The sequence below is a fragment of the Ovis aries genome, chromosome 1, assembly GCF_016772045.2.
Source record: "Ovis aries strain OAR_USU_Benz2616 breed Rambouillet chromosome 1, ARS-UI_Ramb_v3.0, whole genome shotgun sequence".
Classification (NCBI taxonomy): Eukaryota; Metazoa; Chordata; class Mammalia; order Artiodactyla; family Bovidae; genus Ovis; species Ovis aries.
In genome coordinates, this window is record NC_056054.1 from 70,011,119 (window position 1) to 70,025,444 (window position 14,326).

Consider the following 14,326-nt stretch of genomic DNA (forward strand, 5'->3'; position numbering starts at 1 on the left):
CTCTGGGGAGACAGGCAAGCCCATAGGATAGGAAAGGAGTGGCCCAGGTATATGCAAATGTATTGGTGAGGTATTGGGACCAGGCAAAGTTTGGGGTTAAGGCCATCTATTTTATTATTGAATTTCATTACATACAGGTACTCTCTCTCTCTTTTTTTTTTTTTTTTTTGAGCAAATATTACATGCCAAAAATTTTTTTAAGAGGAAAATTCTGATTTAGGAAACAAGAAGTACTACTACTAAAATTCAATTATTAGGGAATGAAAATATTCAGTGAATTTTTATTCTACATCAAAGAAAATTGTGGAGCCTAAGGACTCATGGGCTGGGATCCTCAAGCCTTCAGACTTTCCCATTGTTCTTCCTCAGGAGAATGACCCTCAATCTCAGTCATTCAGAGCCTGGGAAATATAAACAGGTCCCATCCTGGACAATGCAAGCGAATTGGCATAGTTTTTGTTGACCAAGTCTTCTTTTTTCCCACCAGTGAAGTATTGCTTCAAATCTGCATGTCTCTCATTATTTCCAAAGCTTCTGATTCTTAGAGTGGGAAAAGAAAGTTTTAGAGTTTATTAGGTAAATTTCTCTGCATCCCTCCAGCCATGTATACTTCTTTTTTTTAAAAAAAAAAATCAGATTATAGAAACATTACCTGTTAATTGTATGTAATCACAAGGATTAAAATCGTTTATAATCTCATCACCGAATGATAATCACCATTGACATTTTTGGTCTCTTCTTTCTTTTTCATTTCTGAGTAAATGAATACCTATAGTTTGTTTATTTATAAAAATGGGATCATACTTACTGACGCACATAAAGCCATGAAACTGAGCTGAGTGAGTATAGATGAAGAAGAGAACAGGCTTAAAGACTGAGTCTTAGCTAGAGCACAACTAGAGAGGCTGGAGAGAGGAGGAACTAACAAAAGAGACTGAGAAAGAGCAATCAAGTGAAATGAATGGGAACCAGGAGACTGTGTAGAGTCTGGGCAGCCAAGAGAAGAAAAAAAGTATTTCAAGAATACTGAGTTAATTGCTATTGATGAGTAAAGAATGACCACTGGATTTAGCAAAATGGACATTATTGCTGCTGTTTCCACTGAACAGTGTAGGCAAAAGACTGACTGGAGTGGGTCCAAGGAAAAATAAGAGGAAAGAACGTGGAATCATAGACAGATGTTTGCGATAGTTCCGCTGTAACGGAAAGGTGAAAAGTGGAGGATGGTTGTGAAAAGGTGTTTTTTGTTCGTTTGTTTTTTAAAGTGAGATAAATAACATCTTGTTTGGATGCTAATTGAGAAGATCTGTTAGAAGAAGGAAACTGAGGATGCAGGAGAGAAGGAAGCGAATCACTGGAGAGACATCACAGAACAAGGTGCTGGTGTGGAAGAGTTAGCCTCAGATGGAATCATGGGCAATTCATCCACTGTTACAAGAGGAAAGGCAAGGTGTCTATACACGAAAGTGTTTAGCGGGATAGAGATGGTGGGAATTTGTAGACATTCTTTTCTGATTGTGCTTATAATTTCTCAGTGAAACAAGAAGAAACGCCATCGGAGAGTGAGGATGTAGACAGTACTGACGATTTCAGAAGCTAAAAGAATGCTTGTTTTGGCAGCACATATACTAAAATGGGAACAATAGAGAGAGAATTAGCATAACCCCTGAACAAGGGAATATGAAAATTTGTGAAGTGTTCATGAAGATGAAGAAAAAGCCAAGAGGAATGTACGGCATAATTGTCTGGGACAGTGAAACAAATTCAATAGAGAAATACAATATGATGGATTGCCAGGCATCATCAACGGCCCACTTAAAGTTCATAGTCAAAAATTTAAAGAGAGAGCAGTCAGCATGGTTGTGCTTTTACCCCAAACACACTGGATGTAGACCCAGAGTCAGCAGAGATACAAATGAGATCAAAACTCAGATTCTGGTAAAACGAACAACTTTTCTTCTATGATTTTACAGCTTCATTCTTCCTCAAATTATTTCTTTCATGGAAAATAGGAGGAAACATATTTCTACCAATTCAAAGTTTTTTCAGTATCTACTCAATACTTGCCTTCTCATTCTGGTCTTTCAGTTTCATGGTCGTCAGTATCACTATCTGCCCAGTCATCTTGACCCTTGATTCCTCAGTTACTCGCCCAAATTTTATCAATATTTTTCACACATTGCTGCATTTCTCCTTCCCTAATACCTCCTTTTTGGCTATTTTGGCTTGATGAATTCTTGGATATCCTAGGATCCCTACTGAATCTTGTCCACAAACCCATTTTCCCTACCCTTGGGTAGAATCGAGGAAACATATGAACACTTGATGGGACATAACTAGTTCCTTATTCAGCTCAAATTTTTTCAGGGGTAATTTGTCCAAACAATGACATAAATTCCAGTAAGTATCCGCTGATATTATAATGATCTTGATTTATCTTTGGAAACACTTTTTACTTGGGTAGAAAGATTTATAGGGTTTTAATTTAAAAATATAAATAGATACTACTGTTTTAGGTACTCAGATTTAATCAGAGGAAGCTCATTATTAATTTGATCTGATAAAACTGGAATTTCAGAAAGGTGAAACTTAACAGAAGTATGGAGAATAGACAGAGGTAGAAAATGCTGATTGGAAAGTCACCCATGGTGCAAGAAACTTAAGTGAGACAAAAAGGTGTGTTTGATTAGCAATGTTTAATCATCTAGGCATTTAATATTTGTAATACAAAACAAAGTTTTTCACTAAGACTATCCATACAGGTATTACTCCTGTTAGGTTTTCCTTTTATTGATATAATCTTCAAAGCATAGTAATACCTTGATTTTTAAGTAATTTTAAGTAGTGTGTGAAGTGAGTGGTTTTTAAGTCATTTGACAAGTTTAATTTTAAAATCTGAATCTGAATATTATCTAAACAAATTTTGCTTAATTAACTGCTTTATTGTCTAGATGCAGTGTTTAGTTTCTCTGAGCTTTAATTAAGAGCTGGGTGCCCTCTGGGACTCTAAAAGAGCAACTTCCAACCCTGATTCCAATCACCATGTTGTATCTATAGTATTTTGGGGAATGTGTACCAGTCAGTAAGTGACACAAAGCAGGAAATAGCCCATCCTTGAAATCCTCAGGGGTTGGAGGAGATTTTTGTTCCCATTTGACTTTTCTCCAGACCCTCTAAGGAGTAGGAGGCTGAGAGGGCCAGTTTGTACACTGATGGGGGTACAGCATCTTTCAGTCCTCAGTCTGAGTCAGGAGGAAAGAAGCGCCTCTAACCCATGGTCCCATGAATCCCAGAGGACCACAGAAGAAGTGGTGTGGTCAAGCAGGCAACTCACAGGAGAAGATCCTCAGTGATAGGGAGCAAAAATTCCTCTGAGGGAACCAGGCCCACTTTTGTGTAGCCATTTTGGGTAGCCCACCAGTTGAGGGACTCCCACTTCCTATAGAAATTCTAACTGGGTCTCAGTTCAGTTCAGTTCAGTCGCTCAGTCGTGTCTGACTCTTTGTGATTCCATGAATCGCAGCACGCCAGGCCTCCCTGTCCATCACCAACTCCCAGAGTTCACTCAAACTCACGTCCATTGAGTTGGTGATGCCATCCAGCCATCTCATCCTCTGTCGTCCCCTTCTCCTTCTGCTCCCAATCCCTCGCAGCATCAGGGTCTTTTCCAATGAGTCAACTCTTCTCATCAGGTGGCCAGAGTACTCGAGTTTCAGCTTCAGCATCATTCCTTCCAAAGTACACCCAGGACCGATCTCCTTTAGAATGGACTGGTTGGATCTCCTTGCAGTCCAAGGGACTCTCAAGGGTCTTCTCCAACACCACAGTTCAAAAGCATCAACTCTTCGGCACTCAGCTTTCTTCACAATCCAACTCTCACATCCATGCATGACCACTGGAAAAACCATAGCCTTGACTAGATGGGCCTTTGTTGGCAAAGTAATGTCTCTGCTTTTCAATATGCTGTCTAGGTTGGTCACAACTTTCCTTCCAAGGAGTAAGCGTCTCTTAATTTCATGGCTGCAGTCACCATCTGCAGTGATTTTGGAGCCCCAAAAAATAAAGTCTGACACTGTTTCCACTGTTTCCCCATAATATTTCCCACGAAGTGATGGGACCAGATGCCATGATCTTCATTTTCTGAATGTTGAGCTTTAAGCCAACGTTTTCACTCTCCTCTTTCATTTTCATCAAGAGGCTTTTTAGTTCCTCTTCACTTTCTGCCATAAGGGTGGTGTCATCTGCATATCTGAGGTTATTGATATTTCTCCCGGCAATCTTGATTCCAGCTTGTGCTTCTTCCAGCCCAGCATTTCTCATGATGTACTCTGCATAGAAGTTAAATAAGCAGGGTGACAATATACAGCCTTGACGTACTCCTTTCCCTATTTGGAACCAGTCTGTTGTTCCATGTCCAGTTCTAACTGTTGCTTCCTGACCTGCATACAGATTTCTCAAGAGGCAGGTCAGGTGGTCTGTATTCCCATCTCTTGAAGAATTTTCCACAGTTTATTGTGATCCAGTTGGGTCTAGTGAGCTGTTTAAAGGATCCTATTTTTTTTCTTAAAACCTCTCTTGCCCCTTCTCCCTCTTTCCACAGTCTCAATTGGATTTTCTGAACCTGTTGTACCAATGTATACCCAAAGTGTAATCCATATATCAGTCAGTGTTCTCCAGAGAAACAGAAACCATAGAATACACACACGCATACACAGACACACACACACACACACACACACACACACACACACACACAGTTCCTTTATTTTAAGGCATTGGCTCATGGTGATGGTGGGGATTGGTTAATCTGAAATCTTGCAGGGCAAACTGGCAGGCTGGAAACTCAGGCAGGAGCTGATGGTCCAGTCCTGAGTCCAGAATTTGTAAGGCAGGCCAGCAGACTAAAAACTCAAGCATGATTTTATGCTGCATACTTGAGAAAGAATTTCTTCTCCAACAAATCTGTTTTTGTTCTTAATTTCTTCAACTGATTAGATGAGGCCTACTCACATTATCAAGGTCATCTCTTTTACTTAAAGCCAACTGGTTATAGATGTTAACCACATCTATAAAATACCACTGCAGCAATACCTACATTCATTTTTAAATATATATATTAAATTAATTTATTTACTGAACACATGAGCTCAGTAGTTATAGCACATGGACTTAGTTTCTCCATGGCCTGTGGGATCTTAGTTCCTTGACCAAGGATCAAACACACGTCCCCTGAATTGCAAGACGGATTCTTAACCACTGAACCACCAGGGCCGTCCCTACATTAATGTCTGATTGAATAAGTAGGTACCATAGCCTAGCCAAGTTGACACATAAGACAAACCATCAAACCTCCGTATAAAAAAAAACACACACACTGTGCTTTGTTGGGCAGTTACTATGTACTAGATATAATGCTAGGTACTTCACATGAACTGTATTATTTACTACAACCTCATGAGGTATAATTAATTTTGTTTTACAGATGATGAAACTAACGTTTAGAGTAGTTAGGTAATTTGCTTCAAGTGAAACAATGAGGAAGCCATTGAGTCAGGGTGCAGACCTAAGCTTGCCTGACTCCTGACGAGTCCATGTTCTAGAGAATCTTTCTGGTCTTGAAGAGATCTCCTGTGCATGCTTTGTCCACGAGTCTCTGGTGACATCACAGGAACTGCCTCAGTCATGCATTGGAGAGGGAAATGGCAACCTACTCCAGTATCCTTGCCTAGAGAATCCCAGGGATGGGGGAGCCTGGTGGGCTGCCGTCTATGGGGTCGCACAGAGTCAGACACGACTGGAGCGACTTAGCAGCAGCCTCAGTCCAAGTCTGAGCGTGGCCAGTGCACTCACTGTGATCCTCAGTTCTAGCTCTCAGTTTACAAGACCACATGAATTTCCAGAGAAATCAGCCCACATAAATTTCAGCAGTGTGGTTAAGCAAGTTAAGAGTGAGAGACAGGAAGGCAAACCTAACTTCTCACTCTGGTTTGAAAGACAATACCCTTAGACTGAAATCTCCACTCTCTGAGTTGCCTTGTCTAACATCGTCCACATTGATAATCTGCTACAGTATCAGGATATTGCAAACAGATTCTCTTAACTACCAACATTTTTATCACTAAATCCTTCCTTTGTCTTTGAGACACATCTCTTCTCAATTTTCTAATTTTTTCTCTCTTTTTAGGATTATCAGAAGTCTGTTCATTGCCCCCTTATTTTCTCCTTCATTAGCTCATTTGAAACCTCTTCTTAGGAAAGGAATGTTTAAAATTATTCACTCCATAATTATCTTTACCAACATTATGTGTATTTACATTTGGATAAAATGTTTACTTAAATGGCTAGATTTCTGATTCATGGAATGTTAGTCAACAGCTGAGAAGTCATGTGATAGCTATAGAGGCTTCAGGTTGTGGTTCTGGATAATCCCTTGTTATCATTTGCTTGCCTTGTTTATGTCTAGCCCTACTCAGGAGAAATTCCTTTTGTATTCAGGTTCATTGACACTTTCCTGTATCCATTTCAAGAGATAAACCTGAAAACTAAGAAGATTAAAAAACACCAGCATAGAAATTGGGTTTATATGCATTTCCATTAATATTTTCATCAGTATTACTAGTAAGAATAAACATTGAGTATTTAATTCTCAAAGTAACCTGAAAGGGAGGTACTATTATTATTGCCATTTCTCAGGTAAAGAATTTAGGGCTCAGAGAGATGATAAGTGGCAGAGCCATGTGGAAACCTAGAAGACACTCACCCTAACCCCAGGCTTTTTTCACAGGTAGAATTTAACATTCATCCCAGAGAGACAGGTGCAGAGGAATAGAGCATGAAAGCAACGTAAGTCAGTTCTGGGGACATTTATCAAAGTTGATACTTGGGTTATCAGAATTCCAGTCTGAAATCCCAGTTCACTACTGAAAACTGAGACATGTTTCTGAAAATTTCAGAGTTTGAAGAAGGAGTTTTAAAAAACATAATCAGTAGACTCTTCACTGCAATACAAAAAGGCCAATCCTTATGATATGGGTTTAAATTTCCAAATGATGAAGTTAGGCAGTAATTACCCTCCCTTTTTAACACAAACTGTCAGGCTTGACAGTTGGTGTTAGGCAGTCCTCTCTCTTCTGCAGAAAATTCTCTCTGAAGATTATTTCAGGTTCAGCTGGCAGAGAACTCAACCTCTCAGTTTCTGAGATCTATAAAATCCAGTGTCCTAATCCAGGTTTCTACTCATTCACAGCGGCTCCTGATTTCATGACCATCTCTGCCTGTGGCTCATATTCAGGGCTCGTTGTTTTTGTTCCTCTTTCATTAATGCCTTCCCAGAACTCAGCCCTTCATGAGTTTTCACAAGAAATTCACTTCCACCACCATTCTGTGAATTTTAGTAGACTTTGCTGAAGATATGTGGGATCATGGAGAAAGGTCAATTCATAGATTCACTCTTCTCTCTTTGCTTTCCCTTCTCTCTCATCCACCTTAATCCTTTCCAGAAGCAATGTAAATTCTTCACTTGGCTTTCTGCGTAGCAATTTAGCAAGCGTGGTGCTTGAGCATGTCGGGGTCTCATCCTTCGTACTAGCACCTTATCTAAGTATTTTCTCCAACAAATATTGTGCTCTCCTTGAGAAGAAATCTGGTAGAAAAAAACAGTCATCTACCCTATTATAGAGTGAGTGAAGCAGCTCAGTCGTGTCCATCTCTTTGTGACCCCCATGGACTGTAGCCTACCAGGCTTCTCCATCCATGAGATTTTCCAGGCAAGAGTACTGGAGTGGGTTGCCATTTCCTTTTCCAGGGGATCTTCCCAAACCAGGGATCAAACCTGGGTCACCTGCATTGTAGACAGACACTTTACCCTCTGAGCCACCAGGGAAGCCCTCTCCCTATTACAGAGATAAAACTTACTTGGTTCTGGGAAAAAGGACTGGTGAGTCATTAATAAATGTGTTAAGTAATGATAACAAAATTTTCAAATTCTCCTATCCAGAAGGTCATGTTAATTTTATACTTTTGTCAAATGAAAAATTATTCTTTTATGTGTGGTTTTAAGGCAAAGAGTCATTTTATACATCTGAAACTAACACAATATTATTAATCAACTACACTCTGATATAAAAATTAAAAAAATCAAAGCAAGCCTTTTTTTTTTTTGACAGAGCCTTTTACTTAACCGGTGATTAGATGACACCATGTTTAAATGATTACTTCCAGGATTAAGTGGCCAAAGTTCACACAGTGAACTAAAAGCAAAGAAGTTAAAACTACACCTAAAGTACCCAAACTAATGCCAATCAAAACTGTTATTCCAATGTAAATATTATAACTACATTGGTTATATGAGACAAAGTTGGGCAAAGTTCAAAGACTCAAAAACTGAAGATAAGACTGTAATCATCAAGCCAAGTCAGGAAACCAAATGTTGTGGGTGACGGCAGATAAGGAACTAGTGATGGTTTCAGGCTACCTTAATAGCAGGGGTCTGGGACAGGCAGCTTTCTAGATGGGAAAGTAGGGTGAGGGATCAGGTCTTGAAGCTGCAGTTATATAGCACTTCACAGAAACTGAGAAAACGTTAATTGTCTGTATCAATGACTATGGTGCTAATGAGATTGTGCAGATACTAAAGCCCATTCTCTGTCTTTGACACCACCCTGGCCCTGGAGTCCACAATGGTCTGAAGTCTTTCTGGTTTGTTGGTTTCAAATTTGAAGTCATCCCAGAATTGATTCAGTCACTTAAGGTCTTTAGAATATATGAAGTCACTGCTACTGAACTTCAGGTGTTCTTGAAAAGGCGTCCCACCCTGAGCTGGTCTTTGTCTCAACTGAAGACTGGCAGCAGGTATTAGTGAGTTAAGGAAAGGGGGCAAAAATTAGAAGACAGTGAGCCCAGGCGATGCATTCAATTCCACGATGAAGGCACAGTGTCCGTCAGCGTATTTTAGTAGATTGAGATACAAAGGACAGTTGTGGTGCACATACAGGCCGTCTCATATTTTAGGACCAAACACAGAAGTATGCATGAATATGAACTGCATAATGTCCGTGAAGCCCTGTGCTTACTTCCGGTTTCTCGTTTGTTTTGTGAAGTCATGTACTGACACCTATTGACTCTGCCATTGCCAGTCTTCTCTTTCTGAGGATTCCTCCCTACCCCCTCACTGCGCCTGAAACACAAGCACAGACACTTGCACTGACCTGCTGCTGCCCCTCCGTTAGTGGGAGAAGAGGAAGCTTTAAAAGCTCCCCCCAGCTTTTCACTTGCATCCTCCTTCCCTGCTTCCCACATGTCAGGACAGCAGCCAAGAGCCGAGCCCTTCCTCAGGGACGCTTGGATGGAGAAGAGCAGGTCATTTGTTCATTTCCCTATTTGCCTTTTGTCTCTTGAAACACAGCTCTATCTGGCAGCCTTCTGAGTGCAGTCCTTCTGGTGCACCGAGGCACTGCAAGCAGTGTCAAACTACCCATTGGGGGTGTGTGTGCACGTGTGTGCGTGTGCACACTCAATCAGTTGTGTCCAACTCTTTGAGACCCCATGGACTATAGCCCACCAGGCTCCTCTGTCTATGGGATTCTACAGGCAAGAAAACTGGAGCAGGTTGCCAAAACTACCCATAATTAACTGTAAATTTATACACTTCGAAAAATACCTCACGGGACACGTCTGACCTGAGGCCTGAGGGACGTGACCCGGGGCCACAGTGACCTCTGGGCAAAGAGCAAGAGCAGTGGCCCAGAGGCGGGAATATGCTCAGTGTGTCAGAGGCAGGGGGAGGCCCCCTGTGTGAGGGGAGAGACAGCCTGGGGGGTGCTCAGAGGCTGCTGTTCCACGGGGCCACAGCCTCAGTTTCCTCGCCTGCAAGGACCACCGCGCTGGTTGCTCTCAGAAGCCTCTTCCGGCTCTAACCCCCAATTACTGAGAAGGTTCTGGGGTATACTCCACTTGAAACTCTCTTTCTAGAAGAAAATGAGGTTCGAACAAGGCCTGACACCTCCAGCATTTATGTTGAGTCTGTCCTGACAGGGGAAAGTGCTATCAGAATTGTCTGTGACTCAGTTAACAAGCCCTTGTGCAGCATTCTCTGCGTGCCAGGTCCTGCTCTAAGGTGCGGCCCTGTACTGGCTCAGTCCATCCTCCTGATACGCCTCTAGCTGACAGATGCTCTGACTGCCCGCATGTTACTCCTGGGAGGCACAGAGACATTGACTAACTCACCCATGCCAGCAGAGCCAGTCTGCTCTTCACCACATCACTGGAGAAGAAAAACATGGCTTCCTCTCACAATAAAGAGGGTGTGTATTGGTAATATAATAATCATGAATTTTGACACTCTTTAAGAAGCAAAAATTCAGAGTAAACTCTAGCACTGCAACTCGTTTCATTTAACAAAATAATATGAAGAACTTGTGAGGAGCAGTCCTGTGATCGTGAGAATGTAACACCAGGTTTCAGAACCTTTCCTGCTAAAAAACCTTCCGAAGCTCATGGTTAGACACCAGAGGGAAGCCAGACGCAGTAGTCTGAGCTTTCTCCCTGTCCAGATCCTGCCCAGCTTCCCCCATTTCTTCCCACTACTCCCGGGAAGTGTGGAAGACCTGTGCCCCACCGGGTCCTTCACTCCACCTGTGCCCAAGTCTACCCCAACCGCCACCTTCACATTGATCCCTGCATTCCACCTTTAAAAAAAACTGTTTATTTATTTCTGGCTGTGCTGGGTTTTCATCCCTGAGTGGGCTTTTCCTGTAGCTGCAGTGAGCAGCGGGGTGTCCTCTAGTGGTGGTGCCCGGGGTTCTCAGTGTGGTGGCTTCCCTTGCTGCAGAGCGTGGCTTCTAGGGTGCGTGGCTTCCGTAGTTGCAGCATGTGGACCATTAGTTGCGGCTCCCAGGCTCTGGAGCACAGCCTTAATAGCTGTGGGGCATGGGCTTAGTTGCTCCGTGGCATGTTGGATATTCCCAGACCACGGATCAAACCCATGTCTCCTGCATTAGTAGGCAGATTCTTTATACCACTGAGCTACCAGGGAAGCCCCAGCATTCCACCTTTGTTCATCAGCAGCCTGCACCCAGCACCCTCCCCCACCTATCCAATTCCCTCTTTTTGCACAAAGTATTCCAGGGCTCTAGAGTTGCTCTCTGCTAGGCTCTCTAGGGCCTCACACTTCCTAACTTGTGTGTTCTGTGACATTTAATAACACACTGTCCCCTTTGCATTGTTACTCACTTTCTGTATTGTTACTTTTAGTGAGTTTGTGGTGTGTGTCTTGTCTCACTGACTCTTATTACTGCAGACCTTGAGTTGTAGCCTGTCTCACTCACCCTCAGTGCACAGCCACCTCAGAAAATCAGGCTGCTTCATCCATCTGACTGGACTGCCAGGCACTACTTTCAACTCTGTCCTTGGCTGTGGATACTCTGTCCATTTTGACAAGACCAAACAGTACTTCAAATTGCATGGGAAAAAAAGTACTCTACAGAGAGACTTCCCTGGTGGCTCAGCAGGTAGAGAATGTGCCTGCAATGCAGGAGATGCAGGTTCAGTCCCTGGGTTGGGAAGATCCCCTGGAGGAGGAAATGGCAATGCACTCCAGTATACTTGCCTGGGAAATCCCATGGACAGAGGAGCCTGGTGGGCTACAGTCCATGGAGCCCCGAAGAAACAAATATTCTTATTTTGGCCAAGCTTTCAGAGGAAATATAAGATATGTTCATTAAAATATGGCCCTGCTAGTAATCAGTACAGGAAATTCAAAAGGCATTACCTTGCATAAATGATATTTTTCATGTTTCTTGTTCTCTTCTTTATAGAAAATATAAATACTGTGGAGTGACTAAGTCTTATTATGATAACTTTTTGCTACTCAGTATTCTGAGATGAATGAAATGTTCTATTTGATCAAATATCCTCGGCTCTGAGGCAGGAATATAACTGTTCCTAATTCCTACTTCAACATCACAGTACCAGGCAAGTAGTAGGTATTTCATATGCTTTTCAAGCCATGGAGCTGAACTGAGGTCCACTTGATAAAGAAATCCAGATTTATCATATGATGATACAACTTATATGTAGAATCTAAAATATGACACAAATAACTTATCTACAAAACAGAAATAGTCACAGACATAGAGAACAGACTTGGATAGAGAGGATGTGAAGGGAAGGATTGGGAGTTTGGGGTTAGCAGATGCAAACTATTATATATATAAAATGGATAAACAACAAGGTCCCAAGAGCATGGGGAACTATATTCAATATCCTGTGATAAACCATAATGAAAAAGAATAAGAAAAAGAAGGTATATATGTATACTTGAATTGCTTTGCTAAATAGCAGAAATTAACATAATATTGTAAATCAACTATACTTCCATAAAATTAGTTTTAAAAAACCGAACATAAAATTCAAAGATGAATAATCATGCATATCCAACTCCATGAAAGAAAGAATATTTGAAAATGAAGATAGCTAAGAGAACATTTGAGATGTGTGGTTAGAATATGTGTATTGACTTTTTAATTGATATTTAATTTTTTTCTATAATTTTTTAATAGTAGAAGAAAAGAAAAGATCAAGAATTCAGTTCTCATTGAAACCCCTTTTAAAGGGGTGGTTATAGGACTTCCTTGGTGGAACAGTGGATAAGGACCCCCCTGCCAATGCAGGGTACATGAGTTTGATTCCCGGTCCAGGAAGATTCTGCAAAGCTCATGTGCTGTAGCTACTGAGCCTGACCACCTAGAGCCTGTGCTCCATGACTAGCGAAGCCACCACAGTGAGAAGCCCATGCACCACAATGAAGGGTAGCCCCCACCTGCTGCAACTGGAGAAAACCCTCACTCAGCAATGAAGATCCCGGGCAACCAAAAATAAAACAAATAAATAAAAGAAGAGGTAGTTACAGAAGCCAGAAACAAGCCACTGGAAGTAGGACTGGAGACAATGTCCAGAAAGAATTGAATATATTTTCTTCTGAGATACTTTAAGCATAACTTTTTAACATGAGCTCAAAAAAAGTACAGTTATTACATAGCACATTTCCATACAAATCAATATATTTGTTGTTATAATGATTTTACACAATCAAAAATTGGTTTAATTAGCATAAGAGATTTTTTTTGAGGGGGTCACATGGCTTCCCCAACCAAGGACTGAATCCATGCAGTACAAGCATGGAGTTCTAACCACCAGATCACCAGGCAATTCCCTAGAAGACTTTATATATATATATATATATATATATATATATATATATATATATATATATGTATGTATGTATTTTTTTGGGGCCTGCTCAATGCTAGCATGCAGAATGCTAACTCCCCAGCCAGGGATCAAACCCATGTTCTCTACAGTGGATAGTCAGAGTCTTAACCTCTGGACTACCAGGGAATCCCTAGAATACTGTGTTTGTTTTCTTTTCTTTTTTTTTTTTAAGCTGTCTGTAACAATCTCTCCTATTCTACATGTGTTTCTAGAACCATGCCACTCCCCCTGTAAGAGGTGAAGTCCATGCCTCTCCTCCAGGTGGGCCTTTGTGACTGCCTTGTCCCGTGGAGTACTATAGAAGTCACACTCTGCCATGCACTTCTCCCCTGTTCTCTTGGAACTCTCGGTCTGGGAGTCTGGTCATCATTCAGAGAGGCCCACATGGAGAGGAACCAAGCTAGCCAACAGCAACCCCAAACTATCAGCCTTGTGAATGGGCCATTTAGAATATGGGTCCTTCTGGCTCCAGCTGAGCCGCTTTAGTTGATGCCAAATGGAGCAGAGCTAAGCCATCTAAACTGAGTCCTACCCAAACTACTGATTCACAGCAAAACGAATGAATGACAGTATCATTTTAAGCTTCTGTGTTTTGAGGTAGATTGTTACATAACAGTTGATAAATGGGATGATCAGAATACATGATTAGAGATTACAGTGTGCCTATCATGATATTATTTTCATTTCATTTATCATTCAGTTAACTTCATACCAAGCTCTGTTTCATGCTGGTGCTGCAGCAGTGATTGCAACAGATAATGTTCCTCCCTTTCTTAAGGGAGTGTTTGTAGCATGGAGGGCAGACGATTTAAAAATTAACAAATAAATTGACAATTGCTGGGTGGTAATAAATGCTTTGGAGGAAAAGCAGGCTATGAGGAATAGAGTGATGGAGAATTCTATATCAGATGGAGTGGCTAAGGAAGGCCTTTCTGAAAGGAAGATGACCGAATAGAGATTTGAAAGAAGTAAGGCAGCACATCCCATGGATACCTGGGGGATGGGTGATAAAGACAGAGGGAATATTTAGTGCAAATGCTAAAACTCAAGAGGAGTG

The 14,326-nt window shown here is 41.4% G+C and overlaps 1 non-coding gene across 1 annotated transcript; it reads left to right on the forward strand.

Moving 5' to 3' along the window:
• Positions 1–1,604: 1,604 nt before the first annotated feature.
• LOC114111229 (U6 spliceosomal RNA) lies at positions 1,605–1,710 on the forward strand. Its single transcript, XR_003587306.1, has one exon. It is a non-coding gene; the product is annotated as a U6 spliceosomal RNA (small nuclear RNA).
• Positions 1,711–14,326: the final 12,616 nt, after the last annotated feature.